General features: G+C 44.0%; 1 pseudogene; it reads right to left on the reverse strand.

Moving 5' to 3' along the window:
• Positions 1–13,934: 13,934 nt before the first annotated feature.
• LOC116839603 (olfactory receptor 52R1-like) lies at positions 13,935–14,923 on the reverse strand (annotated as a pseudogene).
• Positions 14,924–15,537: the final 614 nt, after the last annotated feature.

Consider the following 15,537-nt stretch of genomic DNA (forward strand, 5'->3'; position numbering starts at 1 on the left):
CTGGGTACACCAGGAGATCACCATGCTTCAAACTCCTTGAATCACAATACAGAGAAATCAGGTTTCTCCTCCCCCTTCTCCCCCTCTCCCAGGCTTTTCCTCCCTGGGTTATCCTGGAGAGATAGACAGATTCAAGCTCCGTGAATCTAAAACACAGAGGAAATTTACCTTTCCTCCCCCACTCCTCCTTCTCCCTTCTCCCCACCAATTCCCTGGTGAGTACAGACTCAGTTCCTTTTCCTTAACAAGGGGAAAAAATTAATCAGGTCTTAAAGAGAAAAACGTTTAATAAAAAAAGGAGAATAAAGATAATCACTGTAAATTGAAGATGGAATATTACAGGGTCTTCAGCTTATAGAAACTGGAGAAAAGCCTCCTCCAGCAGAAATACAACTTAAAATACTTCCAGCCAGATACACATTTGCAAATAAAGAAAACCAATTAAAAAGACTAAACCACTTTTCTACTTGCACTTACTACTTGAATAGAAAATTAGAGCCTGTAGTACGTCCGGTCACTCTCAGATCCCAGAGAGAACAAAACAAAACCCCAAAAACACAAACAAAGGCTTCCCTCCACCAAGATTTGAAAGTATCTTGTCTCCTGATTGGTTCTCTGGTCAGGTGTTGCAGGTCACTATTTGTTAACCCTTTACAGGTGAAAGAGACATTAACCCTTAGCTATCTGTTTATGACAGATACATAAACAGGAGAGTGATAAATTGGAGCAGACGGAGGATTTTACGTCTGCACATGGTATTGGTGAAACTGACTGCATCCAGTCCTGGGATCCACATTTCAGAAATAATGTTGAAAAACTGGAAAAGGCACAGAAAACAGTGACAAAAATGATTGGCTCTTAATTTATTCATCTTAAATACCAATGACGTGCTCTTTAACCTAGTGAAGAAAGACAAAACAGGACCCAATCACTGGAATCTGAAGCCAGACAAAGTCCAGTTGGAAATAAGGGCCAAGTTTTTAACACTCAGGGCGATTAAAGTTTGCAACACACTGAGAAGGGAAGTGGTGGATTCTCCAACTCCACATGGCTACAGATCCAGACTGGATGCTTTTCTGGAAGATCTGCTTGAGGGCTTGTCTACATTTAAAATGTTACGATAGTGCTGCCATGGAGCTTCAAGGTAGACACTACTTACACCAACACCAGGGGTTCTCCCATCAGTGCAGTTAATCCACCTCCCCAAGATAGGTCGATAGAAGAATTCTTCCATTGACCTAATGCCAGCTACACCAGGGTTAGGTTGACACAGCTACATCTCTTCCGGGTGTAGATATTTTCCAAAAAGGAAAATGCAATGTTAGGTTGTATTAATGAATGCATAACATGCAAACCATGGGAGGTGATAGTACTCATCTACAAGACACTGGTTAGACCTTAGCTGGAGTATTAAATCTAGTTTGGGTCACTGATCTATAGGAAGGATGTAGAGAAACTGGAAAGGATCCAGAGGCAAGCGACAATGATGATCAAAGGGACAGAAGACAAGCCATGCGAGCAAGGGCTGAAGCAACCATCTGTGTTTGGTTTGGAAAAGAGAAGAGTGAGGGGGACATGGGGGCCATCTTCAGATACTTGAAAGCCAGTGATAAGAAAGATGGAGGAAAGTTATTAACTTTTGCCGCAGAGTACAGGACAACAGGCAGTGGGTTCAAACTCCAGCATAGCAGATTTCTATTATATCTGAGAAAAAACTATCTAACTGTAAAACCAGGAGGACAATGGAACAGATGCCTTGGAAGGTTGTGGAAGCTAAAGGTGGCGGGACACCCAAATCTCTGGGAAGGTTTAAATACAACACATCCTGCATCTTGGCAGGGGGTCAGACTGGCTGATGCTTGCATGTTTCTATCCCCATGGCTCTATACTTCTATAATGTAAAATCCTAGAGTGGAACAGGCCTTAGTCACACATATGATGAAGCCTGAATCAGGGGTAACTGTGCAAAATTTAATGGCTGGTGTTAAACAGGATGTCAGGCTGGATGATCAAATGGAACCTTCTGACCTTAAATCATATGAATCTATCAACAAAGTAGATCAGGCATTTTTATTTACTCTGTTTCACTGCACACAAACAAGGGAACATTTAATTACAATGAAAATCTGAACATATAACACTGAGAAAATAAAATTGTCAAAATACTTCATATTTGGCCTATGGGACTCCTTGCCACCAACATGATTGTAGCAAACAGCTTAGCTGAATGGGATTCACCAATTGATTGGCCATTGTAGGTGATTCTGGGGGCCCCCTTAGTTAAGGCTGTCTGACACCTTCCATTAGGAGATCTCATTTTCAGTTGTTTATAAGTTTGCCAAACTTTAACCATTTGGACATATATTTGCAATGCTGGGTGCCTGCTTCTGGATGAATTGTGTTTTGAAAATTTCAGGAATAACAGTTCAGCCATCATCTCGAGTAAACTAGGCAGGAAGAGGTCTTGTTCATGCTGAAAAATCCTTATAGTTATACCAGTGAGGAGCCCTAGCACCTCCATGCTTTCCAGCATATAAACTTAAAGTAACTCCTCCCTTCCTCCCCGTTAACAGCCAGACCCCTGAAATGCAAGAGAAAGAGGTGACAGTGTCTGTGCATTAACACATATCTGGCTCCTGAGGTCTTTACTCAGTTCTTATTCCACAGGGAATTTTGCCTCAGTGGGGCTTGAGCAAAATACAGGGTATAGCCTCCTATTTTTGCCTTATATTGTACATCTACTAACACCTCTCATTATGAAGGATCCACTGTGCCACTAAAATACAGCCGCCTCAGGGCGTGAGGCCATTGGCAGGGGCAGCTGGGTGTCCACAGAAAGGAATGGCATTTTGGACAGTGATACAGGAGCAAACTCAGCCCGGTAGTGAGCAGATGTTTAATGGCTGTGCAGAGCAGAAAGGACCACAGATCTATTCTCTATCCCATTATACCCACATCACAGTGCATTTGTCGAGCAAGTGAGCTCCTCAGCAAAGGATGGGTACCTGTGAACTGTGAGAGCGAAGTGTCTTTCCTGGGAATCCTCGTCAGGTAGCCGTGCCCCACACCTCTCTCACCCCAGCATCTGCAGCAATGTCCCACATCAAGAGCAAACACAGGGTTGTGCACCATTTATAATATAGCTCTGTGCAATCCCAGGTGGGTTCATTCAGCTTCTCGAGGAGAAGTCGCATCTGGATATAAACAGACTGGAGACAAGCTTTTCTGCATTTCTATGCTATTTATACGCCCTTAGGAGTAAACAGTAATTAAGGGACCTTCCCAAAGGGAGATGAGAACTCTTGGGCTCTCCACTGAGTCAAAGAAGAATTGGCTGCTCTGTGTATTTGTGTATATTTTAAAATTATAGTAGATTAGGAAGAAAACTGGGGATAATAACTTGTGCTCCATAGGGTCTGTTATCCTGTAAATGCCCAGGATGGCTTGGTAGATAGGAGACAGACAGATCTGGAGGGAGATGACTGAAGGGAGACACAAGCACTTTCTGCTGGCACACAGGGCTGTTGCTAAAGGATCAGAAATCAGTAATTCTCATCTAGAATTATCATCATGCTGTGCAGCACCTTTCATTGACAGATCTTGAAAACACCTAGTTGGTAAAGTCCCTATAAACATATCTTCATTATACAGAGAGTAAACTGAGGCAAAGGAATTTGGCAAAGGTCCCACAGAGAATGACAGGCAGAGCTCATGAGTCTTGACTTACCTATTGTAACCAACATCTCTCCATCAGTAACTGAGCCCATGACAAGTGCGAAACGGACTCACAGTCTAGGAGAGTCTGTTTGTTGGGTAGGTGTGATGGATTTCTGTGGTGTGTAATCTGGGACTGGAATACTGCTGAGCCCTCTGGCTAACCAATCTGGGCTCCTTCTCACATTGTAAGGCTATGGGAAGCTGCTATCCTGCCCAGGTCTTGTATTTACACAGCCATACACAGGTAGGGACATACCAAGCTGCAGTTACATGAATGCTTTCAGTAGCCAGTCATGAACCAACAACAGAGAGGTTCCAGCCAGTTCTCCCCAACTCCCCAGCCTAGGACCCCAGAGCTGTCCTGTTTTCCCCTTGTCAGGAGCTGTCCAGTGGAAGGTTATTACCCAGTCTGCTTCTTCCTCAATGTGGAGAGGACAATGCACCAACTCTATTTCCTGAGGAGATTTCCCTTTTGCATTTCAAACAACACTCTGTTTTAGGCAAAATATATCAAACAGATGGATTAAGTACAGACATACATTTTAAGTGACTAGAAATAATAACGAAGAGATCAAATCTCATTACCACAGAAATAAACAAAATCATAATGTAAGTTCTATACACTAGACAGGTTTTGAATCAAGCAGCGTCTCACCCTGATGGTACAAACAACCCACCAATCTTCCATACACAGGCTAGAAATCCCTTCACTCTGGGACCACAGCCTGAGTTTAGTCCTTGTTCCTAAGCTGTTTCTAGGTGTTGTGTTGTGGGAGGAGTGAGACTGGGTGATGATGTTGCTTAGGGTTAGGCTTCCCCCTGTTATAGCATCTGCCATGTGGAGGGAACTTCATTTTTCAAAGCAAAAGCCCCCAGCACAATTAGTGGGAAAGTTCAGGCGCAAGATGGAGTCCAGTGTCACATGAGCTGCTCACATGCCCTTACCTGCTTCGATGAGTCATAGCTGGGGCCATTACCCATTTCCTGGCTAAAACATTCACAGGAAAGTCGGTCAGGTGCAGATAAACTTCTTCTAAGGCCTATTATGTTTCATAATGGGTGACTACTCTGAATGGTACATCCACAATGTGCTGACTACACTGGATGTAAACTCTATTGTGGGTGTTACCCAGGAACAAACGCACTTCAAATACTGGTACATAATCTCTCTGTATGTAACTTTAGCTACAAAAAAGATACATGCATACAAATAGGGTAAGCATCTTCAGCAAATGATAACTTTTCCATTGATATCTTACATGATATGCCTTATAAAAAACACATCATAATCATATCACCAAGGTAAATATGGGGGTGCCAGGGTGCTGCTCTGGGACACAGAATTTCACATCTCCCCCTTTAGTTTACTACAGGAGTGTTGGACATTGATTACTGCGGAGGCTGTGTGCCAAAGCCCTCTTTAGGTTTTGACCATACAACTCCCAAATATTGCAAGCATTGTAGTGTTACAAAGTTGTTGTTCCAAAGTTCTGTGTACATTTTAACCATTGTGGATCAGCCTAGTGAGCTCAAAAGTCAAAAAGAGTGCCTTCTCTGTGTCGCTAGAAAACATGATTTTGCGTCTCTGCAGCATGGTTAACCACTGTGTTTTTTCAAATGGTGATAACTCAATACAGATATCCACCAAGGCCATGAGGTGTGCCTCAGTTTCCCTTTCCAGACAGGAGACCAGGTTTATTATGGTTTCCCTGCTCTGACAAGCTTTAAGCCTGTTTACACGTGTTAGCAGAGAAGCAATATCCCCGTAAGGCTTTTTGTTTACTCCTCCTATTATGTCAAAAACTTTCCCCAAACCCCTGCGTATTACACTTTTCACAGGATTCAGCATCAGGACCAAATTCTTTTTGATAAGAATAACCATTAGCTACAGACTTTGCATAGGGAGGTTTCACAACAACACTAAAACTTTTATCACAAGTCTGCATTTTGAAGTATTGTTATTATACCGCGACTTTTGCTCAGACAATTTGGTTTGTTCAATACCTTTTGTGTCTTTCAACTCCTTCCCGAACCTTAACCTGTGTTTATTTACTCGTTTTCCTTTCCCCTGAGTGTCCTGTTCAGTAGGGGTCTCAGTCTAAAGACATCTTTGTGTTCTTGGTATTCCAGGGGCTGGTGAGGTAAGGATATAGGGGGATGTGACAAGTTCTCTGCCTGCCCCTCTTCCTGGGGCCCATTGGTTGCCCCAGTAAAGCTCAGAGGTGCTTCTAGTTATGCAGCACTGGTGGCTTTATTTACACATTCTCCCACCACCAGTGATATGCTATGTACAGCTTGCAGGCCTGATCCGATCCGATCCGATCCGATCCTCTCCTAAACAGAGTCTGCCCTCAGCCTGGAGATTGACCATTCCCCCTCCCTCCTTCTTCCGGCTGCCAGCCAGCCTTTATAGCCCTTGAACCTTCTGGCCCGCAGGTGCAGGCAGTTCTAAAGGCCAGGCACCAGGCTTCTCCCCAGCCCCAATCAGAGGAAATAGATTGGGGTTGGCTGAGCAGGGGCTAATTAGGTGCCTTTGCCCCAGCACCTTGCTACAGGGGACTTTGCATGTTGGCTAGCTCTCTATGGAGTGCTTCCCAACCCCATGCGAAACATTTACATACTCACTCCTGGTCTCTCCCTGCAATCCCTATGCTAAGCACTGGGACCTTCTCCATCCCCCTTTCCTAGGGAGTTGTGATCTGTGCTCTCTGGGCTAAGAGGTTTTTATTTTGTCAGCAGCTCTTACAAACCTGCTTTCTCTGGCTTACCACCCCATGGAATAACCTCCTCACCTCTCTCTGCTGGGTCATTAGCATTTGAATTCTGGGCTGACCTCCCGGAAGCCTGAAGGGTCAAAAAAATTGTTGCAGGTGGTTCAGGGTATATGTCATCGCCATCGCCCCCCCTCCTTCCGTGAAAGCAGAGGAGAAAAAATCCTTTCTGACCTTTTTTCACTGTCACCATATGTGTACTGGATGCTGCTGGCAGACACACAGCAGCATTCCTTTCTTTTCCTTTCTGGATGGTACAGTAAGACTGATAACTGTTATCATTGTCCCGTGAGTGCTCCTGGCTGGACTCGGTGAGGTCGGCTAGGGGCGCCTGGGCAAAAATGGAAATGACTTCCGGTCATTCCCTTCTTTAAGCTTTGTCTAATGGAGATTCAGTCCTGCCTGGAATATCATAGCAGCTGGAGGCTGCCCTCCTTTCCCCGCTTTGATCTCTGCTTGCAGAGGCAATGAAATCAGTGTTGTTTCTTATTCCTGCATTCTTTATTACTTCATCACACAAATGGGGGGACACTGCCATGGTAGCCCAGAAGGGTTGTGGGAGGAGGGAAGCAATGGGTGGGGTTGTTGCAGGGGCACCCCCTAGAATGGCATGCAGCTCATCATTTCTGCGGGATGTCTGGGGCTCTGACCCGGAGGCGGACCGTTTCCCTCTCTGTTATCTTATAGTAGGACTTGCGATATCTTGCAGGACTGACTCTCCATTAGACAAAACTTAAAGAAGAGAATGACCTGGGGAGTCATTCCCATTTTTGTCCAGGCGCCCCCGACTGACCTCACCGAGGCCGACCAGGAGCACCCGTGACAGCAGCAGACGGTACACTATGATTGGTAACCATCATTTACAACTTGCAAAGCAGCAGACAGTACAGTAGAGCTGGTAACCATCTTTGCTAACTTGCAAAGGCCAGGGGATGTTGCTGTGTAGCGCTGCAGTACTGCGTCTGTCAGCAGCATCCAGTAGACATACGGTGACAGTGAAAAAAGGCTGAACAGGCTCCATGGTTGCCATGCTATGGCGTCTGCCTGGGCAATCCAGGGAAAAGGGCGTGAAATGATTGCCTCTGTTGCTTTCACGGAGGGAGGATGGACTGATGACATATACTCATAAACACCTGCGACAAATTTTTGGCCTCATCAGGCACTGGAATCTCAACCCAGAATTCCAATGGGCAGGGGAGACTGTGGAAACTATGAGATAGCTACGGGATAGCTACCCATAGTGCAATGCTTCAGAAGTCGACGCTAACCTCGGTACATGGACGTACACCGCCGAATTAATGTGCTTAGTGTGGCCACGTGCACTCGACTTTATACAATCTGTTCCCAAATATTGGTTTCTGTAAAATCGGAATAATACCATTGTGTAGACATACTCTGAGTAACCAATTCAAATATTCTTTCAAAGCTTGTAACACCTTTGCCCTCTACCCACTACTGATCAAATTTTTAATTTTGCTTAAATATTCCACATTGTCCATTTCAGCACCCTGATAGGATTCCTATGTTTAACTCTATATCTCTCAGGGGTAATTCTAAAATTGTTTCAAAAACATTTCTTTGAATTTACAATAATCTAAAACTTCCTCACTTGCCAGTTTATTGAATAAATCCAGTGCTTTACCAGTTAACTTTGCAACTAATGTGGGCATCTTCCAATCATCAGGAATCCTATGAACCACACACAGCCTCTCCAAGGTAGTGAAGTATTCAATCTCATTGTATGCAGGATACAACTGTTCCCAGTTTTGGATTTTTGAAGGGTTGAAAATCAGTTCAGTGGGAAGGTTCTGGTTCTGCCTTTGCAATTGGTGTTTCCACTCTCCCTCTTTCTTCTCAATTTCTTGTTGTGTTAGTTTCATAGCCCTCCTGTGGTCAGCCTCCTCTCTGGCAGCCTTTCCTTGCGTCATCTCTAAAATTCTCCTATGTTCTTCTTTATCTGCTGCCTGCAATCTGAATAGATCCAACTTTACAATTATTTTGCTGTTTTCGCTTACTTTGATGTTTTTCTGTCCCTATTTCCCTTTCCTGAAATAAGCAAATAAACTGGTAAACTCTTTGACTGATCTCCAGCTGATCACTGTGCCACTATGACCGACTTCCCTGGGGCGAAACCTGGAACTGGGGTACAGCTGAGCCCTCTGGCACACCAGTCTGGGCCCCCTCCCACACTGTGATAAAATGAAAAGCTGCAAACTCCTCCAGGTCCTGCACTCACTCAGACATCCACAGACAGGGACACACCTAGCAAAGTTACAGGAAAGCTTTCGCCAGCCACTCATGAAACAAAATTAGAGGTTAGAGACCTGCCTCTGGCTATAGGATTCTAGGCCCATTCTCAGGGTGCAGCTTCCATTCTAGTGCCTCTCACTGGGAGCAGGGAGCTGTGCACCTAGAGACTAGGCCCTGAGACTAGTTTTGTCCCCTGGACATCTCACTTGTAACCAGAAATACACAGTGAGGCAGCCTGTCATAGGTTTCACCTCCACTCTGAACTTTAGGGTAAAGAGGTGCAGAACAGCATGAGAACCCCTAAGATTAATTGCCAGCTTAGATCAGTCTGCTGCAACAACCCAAATCGTTTAAAACAGCTGTTCAGGAGTCATTTGGAAAACTCTGTCTTCCCTCCCAAAATCTCTCCCTCCCAAGTACTGTAACCTTTCCCTCAGGAAAAAATCAATCCGGTTCTTCAAAAGAAGGCTTTTAATTAAAGAAAAGGGGTAAAAGAAATACATCTGTGAGATTAGCATCCAAGCTACTCCGCAGACAACAGATTCAAAACACAGAGGATGTTCCCCTGGGCAAAACCTTAGTTACATGAAAGACCCAATTGGATTATTCCTCTAATGCACAGGAGAAGTCAGAAAAGAAAAGAAACATAAACTAATTTATTTCTTCAATACTCACTACCCTGTTTGATTCCTGGGTATTTTCACTCTGGCACAAAACTGAAATTAACACTGGGACAAAGGAAAACTTCTCTCCCATCCTTTTGAAACATCTTGTTCTCCCATTGGTTCCTCTGCTCAGGTGTCAGCTAGGCTAGGTGAACTTCTTAACTCTTTACAGGTAAAAGAGGCATTAACCCTTAACTGTCTGTTTTTGACACAGCCGGAGAGCCGAAAAGAAGGGGGAGGCAAATACAGGACAGTTCTCTGTTAAACTTAAAGTATTCAATGAAAAAAATGAACACTCTGTAATATCAGAAGAGCACATGAGAAATGGACTAAAAACTGGCTAACTGAAAGATCTTAGAAAGCAGTTGTCAATGGGCCATTATTAGTGAATGCGGGTCTTTCTATGGAGTTCTGTGGAAGTTTGCCAGGGCAGGCATTCCGATTGATTTGAACCATTTGGTGAGCTGGACCCATGCAAACAAAATGTTTTAATACAGACAAATGCAAAGGGATCCTCTCGGAACAGGCAATGCAGTCTTGATCCACAGATGAGGGCACTGCATTATGAGACACAGGGGCCTTGAAAAGGATGTTGTGGTCATTGTAGACAATCAACTCATTGTGAGCTCCCAGTGTGATGCTGTGGGCAAAAATGCTGATGTGATCTTTGCAAACCTAAGCGGGAGTGGTGAGTTTGGAGCAGGGGAAGGATTTTACCTCTGCACATGTTATTGGTGAAAAAGACTGTGTCCACTCCCAGGGACCACACTTCAGAAATGATGTTGAAAAAGTGGAGAGAGTGCAGAAAGGAGCCAAAAAATTGCTTGGAGACTGGAGAAAATGCAGATGAGAGAGCGAAATTTAAAGAGATTCATTTACTAATCTAAAATACCAATAGAAAGGCAGAACAAGACCCAGTCTTTGGAATCTGAAGGCAGACAAATTCCAGTTTGGAAATAATGGCCCAATGTTTGGCATGCAGAGGAATGAACATTTGGAACACACCAAGAAGGGAAGTGATGGATTCTCCAACTCCACAAGTGTGGAGATCTAGATTGGATGCTTTTATGGAAGACGTGCTTGAGAGCTTGTCTGTACTTCAGAAGCTACAATGGTGCTGCCGCAGTGCTTCAACGTTGACACTACTTACACCGACGTCAGGAATTCTCCCATCAGCATAGTTAAACCACCTCCCCAAGAGGTGGTAGCTCGGTCGAATGAAGAATTCTTCCATTGACCTAATGCCGGCTACACCAGTGTTAGGTTGATATACCTACATCTGTCAGGGGTGTGGATATTTTCAAAAAAGGCAAATGGAAATCATGGGAGGTGATAGTACTCAACTACTTGGAACTGGTTAGGCCTCAGCTGGAGCATTGTGTTTAATTTGGGTCATTGATGTATAGTAAGGATGTAGAGAAACTGGAAAGGATCCAGAGGCAAGCGCCAACAATGATCAACGGGATAGAAGGCAAACCATATGAGCAAGGGCTGAAGCAACCATTTGTATTTTGTTTGGAAAAGAGGAGAGTGAGGGGGACATGGGAGCCATCTTCAGATACTTGAAAGCCTGCGATAAGAAAGATGGAGGAATGTTATTATCTCTTGCCAAAGAGCACAGGACAACAGGCAGTGGGTTCAAACTCCAGTAGAGCAGATTTTGATTATATCTGAGAAAAAATGTCCTAACTTTAAGACCAAGAGGACAATGGAACAGACACTTTGAAAGGTTGTGGAAGCTCCTTTGCTGGACTTATCCCATAGGTGGTGGGATGCCAATCTGTCCGAGATGGTTTAGACACAACACATCCTGTATCTTGGCAGGGGGTCAGACTTGCTGACCCTGCATTCCTTTCTAATCCCATATTTTATGTTTCCATCATGTAAAATCCTAGAGTGGAACAGGTTTTATTCACACACAAGTTATGAAGCTCAAATCAGGTTAACTGGGTAAAATTTAATGGCTTGTATTATACAGGATGTCAGGCTGGATGATCAAATGGTCCCTTCTGACGTTAAATCTTATGAATCTATTGATAAAGAAAGTAGATCAGACATTTATATTTAGTCTGTTTCATAGCACACAAACAATCAATTACCTTGAAAATCTGAACATATACCATTGAGAAAAGAAAATTGTCAAAATACTTCATATTTGGCCTGCAGAACTCCTTGGCAGTGACATTATTGGAGAAAATAGCTTAGTTGAATGGGAAACAAAAATGGATTGACCATTGTAGGTGGTTCTGGTGGCACCCTTAATTAAGTCTGTCTGACACCTTCAATTAGGAGACCTTATTTTCAGTTTATATGTGTGCCAAACTTTAACTCTGTGGACTTATATGTGGAATCCTGCACTCAGATTTGGTCACCATATCTCAGAAAAGATGTACTGGATTTGCAAAAGGTACAGGGAAGGACAACGTAGACTGGGACTTTTCAGCTTTGAAATCAGATGACTAAAGGGTGATATGCTATAGGTTTCTAGAATCATGACTGGTGTTGAAAAATCAAATAAGGAAACCTTATTTACTCCTTCAGAAAACACATAACTAGGGGGCAGACAATGAAATTAATAGGAAGCAGAGTTAAAACAAGGACAGTATTTCTTCACAATCAACCTGGGAACATTTTGCCGGGAGATGGTGCAAAGGCCAAAACTATAACGAGGTTCAAAATAGAACTAGATACAGTCATGGAGGACAGGTCCACCAGTAGCTAATAGCCAGGATGGGCAGAGGTGGTGTCCCTAGCTGCTGTTTATCAGAAGCTGGTAGTGGGTGACAGAGAATGAATCACATGATGATTACTGTCATGAATATGGGGGGAAGGGTAGAAACCCTTATAATGCAGTAAAATAAACCCCCTCTTTATCAGCTGTACTGGATTGCCTTACCTCGACGGAGTTAAGCAGTTCAAATAAGCTACTTGGCACTTGACCAGAAGGACAAATGAGGAAAGAAGATACTTTCAAATGGGGGGGAGGGATGGATTTCTTTGTTGTTCTCTTTTGTGGAGAGATGGAGGGTGAAGCTAAGCTGGTACAATATCTCCTGAAAATATACCTGGAATAATCCATCTAAACCCACAGAAATTGTAAGTAGGGCAAGGAAATGCATTAGTTTATCTTTTGTTTTGGCCTGTGAATTTTCCTGTTGTACAGAGGTATTTTTATTCCTGTTTTTGTAACCATGAAGCTGAGTACAGAAGGGAATCCTCCTTGTTTTAAATCATTTTATTACTCTGAAAAGTTACAAGAAACCCTGATTTTGCAGGTGTGATTTTTTAATTTTTTTCTTTATAAAAAAAGTTCTTCTTTTAAGAATGTAATTGACTTGAGTGTCCTAAGGAAAAAGGTTCTCGTCTGTTCTCACATTGCTCAGGCAACTGATTGGTATATTTTTCTCAAGGCTCCCCAGGAAAGGGTGTGAAGGTACGTGGGGGGATATTTTGGGGATAGGGTTCCAAGTGACCCTTCCCTGAATGTTTGTTAAAATCACTTGGTGGTGGCAGCAATACCATCCACGTACAAGGGAAGTAATTTTTGTCTTGGGGAAGCTTTAACCTAAGATTGTAGAATATAAAATTAGGTGGTTTTTTATGTGGGTTCCTACATTTGTACCACAAAGTTCAGAGTGGGGGGACCCTAACAATTACCCAGTTCTGTTCATTCCCTGTGAAGCACTTGGCATTGGCCACTGTTGGAAGACAGAATACTGGACTAGATGGAGCACTGATCTTATCCAGTATAGCCCTTCTCCTGTTCTTATACAGACCCCAGATGTATCTGTTGCCTGCCATAACCTACTAGACCCCAGTCCCCTCCTAGAACTGAGATAGAACCCAGGAGTCCTGATGGGGCCTGTGTGTGTGTGTGTGTGTGTGTGTGGAGCTAGTAACAAAGTAATAATATACATGACAATTTTAAACATAACCAGTGTCCCTTAAGTGACTTGCCACAAGATGTCAGAACACTTCAGTATTAGAGCTGAGTGGGTCTAATATTTATTTCTCTTTCTTTCGTTTAGATAGGAATTAGCAAGTGTGCTCCCGTCAGCTAATTGCTAAGTTATCTGCCAAAACCGAAGAGTTTTCAAGAGCCCCAGAAGCCCCTGGAATCATGATCAAAGTGGATGCACCATAAGAACATCTGAAATGTCTTCCTTGCCGCTGAGGGTGTGGGGAGGGAAGTGGAAATGCTCCAGTGAGTGACAGGGGAGGGGAGGAGAGGAGCGAGGGACAGAGGTTGGATCTTGGGCAGAAGAGGCAGAGAAGGGGTGTAACCTTGGCTGAAGAGGTGGAATAAGGGGGGATTTCAAGGGTGCAGTTACCAGCAGTTGGAAAGGTGGCCACCCAATGAGCTGTACACAGACCGGTTCCCCAGGTTGTCAGGCTGACACAGCACAGTAAGATCAGGGAAGGATTTAATGTCTTTTCACTGCTCAGTCAGTGATTCAGAAGAGAGGGCCCCAGCACCAAATCAGCAGTCAACTGTGCTCAGTCTGAGAGCCAGAGCCCAAGGAGAAAATGTTTAGGTCCCTTTATGAGTAATAAGCTGGAGCAGCCTGACCCGAATCTCTTTGACCCTCACCCCATATATGATAGGATTTAGCATGAAGGGCACCAGGATGTGCATGTAGGCCATGAGAATGTGGAAATGCAGAGGCACATTGTAGCCAAACTGGTGTATGAGAAAGGAGAAGAGACCTGGTAAATAAAAGGCTAAGATGACAAAGAGGTGGGAGCTGCAGGTCCCAAACGCCTTGAGCCCAGAGTTCTTTGTAGGGAGGCTGAAGATGGCCCTGAGAATCTGGGTATAGGACAAAGTTATAAAAAATACATCTAGTCAAACAACAGGCAAAGAGGCTGTAGTAACTACTAATGGGGGTGTTGGCACAAGCCAGCTTCTCCACAGCTATGTGCTCACAGTACGAGTGGGAGATGATAGTTGTACAATATACCCACCTTCTCGCTATGAAGGGAAAGGATAGTGTGAGCACAGAACCTCGCAGCACCACGGACAGGCCAATCTTGGCCACCACAGAGTTTGTCAGGATGGTGGAATGTCTCAGGAGTTTGCACATGGGCCACATAGCAATCAAAAGCCATGGCCACTAAGATCCCAGACTCAGTCATTGAGAAGCAGTGAATGAAGTACATCTGGGTGAGGCAGGCACTGAAATAGATTTCCCTGGAATTGAACCAGAAGATGCTCAGTGTTTTAGGCAGGATGGACGTGGACAGGACCAGGTCGGTGATGGCCAGCATGCAGAGGAAATAGTACATGGGCATATGGAGACTCCTCTCCCTCTTCACAATGAACAATACGATGGAGTTCCCCAAGATGTCTATGACGTACATTGCACAGAATGGGATGGAGAGCCAGGTATGCTCTACCTTCAGGCCAGGAATGCCCAGCAGAATGATGGTGGAGGGGTTGGTGACGTCAGTTGTGTTGGAATCTGAAATGGAGTAGGAGAGAATGTGTCCAAATCTGAGGCAGAACGGTGTCTCCTGCATTTACCATATGTTCCCCTGATTTACTGTATGTGATCAGTGTCTACGTTGATGGTCACATTGCAAATGCCTGGATGGAGAGACAATGTTAATATGAGACACTACGTGAACTACTGGAGGTTGTTGTCATGACTGAAGCAGATTGTCCTCTCTTGACACACTGAAATATGACATGTTCAATATTCAGATAAATGAATTATGAAAAAATGACCTTACTAAGGCCAATTCCATATTTTATGGTGCTCTGTGTGACAATAATTCCGACATGTTGTGTTGCGGGAAACCTTAGTAGGCATCAGCAGGAAACACGAGTGTGGCTAGTGGCCTGTGGAATCCTTACCTCAGACGTTACTGGAGCAAAGAGTTAGGCTGAATGGGATTCACTAATGGATGTGACATTGTAGGTGGTGCTGTCGGCATGGCCATTAGTTAAGGCTGTCTGACACCTTCCATTAGAAACCTTATTTTCAGTTTGTCAAACTTTAAGCATTTGGACTGAAATTTCACATTGTTTGTCTGTTTCCAGCTGAATTGTTTTTTTGTGTTTCTGGTATAACATTTGAGCCGACTTCTCAAATGAAGCTCGGAGACAAGATGTGTTGCTCATGTTGAAAAAT

The sequence above is a fragment of the Chelonoidis abingdonii genome, chromosome 1 (assembly GCF_003597395.2).
Source record: "Chelonoidis abingdonii isolate Lonesome George chromosome 1, CheloAbing_2.0, whole genome shotgun sequence".
Lineage (NCBI taxonomy): Eukaryota > Metazoa > Chordata > Testudines > Testudinidae > Chelonoidis > Chelonoidis abingdonii.